The sequence below is a fragment of the Penaeus monodon genome, chromosome 19, assembly GCF_015228065.2.
Source record: "Penaeus monodon isolate SGIC_2016 chromosome 19, NSTDA_Pmon_1, whole genome shotgun sequence".
NCBI lineage: Eukaryota > Metazoa > Arthropoda > Malacostraca > Decapoda > Penaeidae > Penaeus > Penaeus monodon.
Genome location: NC_051404.1, coordinates 46258024 through 46258466, shown reverse-complemented (window position 1 = coordinate 46258466; position 443 = coordinate 46258024).

The following is a 443-nucleotide window of genomic DNA, read 5'->3' as shown; positions in this document are numbered from 1 at the left end:
TTATGCTGAAGTAAAATACAAGACCTCTCCTAAAAAACGCAACGTAATATTATTTGCCAAACTAATTCCCTATTCATAACCAGCGGAGTCACGAAGTCGAGCTCAGGTATGGGTCAGGATTCGTCTGAATCCTGACCCAAGTATCTTTTCTTTAAAAGTTAATTCCCTTTTCGCCTCAACAAGGCAAACTCGACGCCGTTCCGACCATTCTTCTATACTGAACATTCAGAACTCATTCCTAGCATCGGTGTCGTTCAGACCACTTTATTTCGGACCACAAGACCTCCTTAATTAAGGTTGCAGCACCTCCGATCTAGCGCACGAAGGGTCATCCGCTAGCAATTTCGGTGATAATTCGCGACATCAGCTGATTTGCGCCAGTGAGAGCGCGAGCAGAAGCCTGTTTACTGACCTTCTAAGAACAAAACTATGGTTGTGTGTAA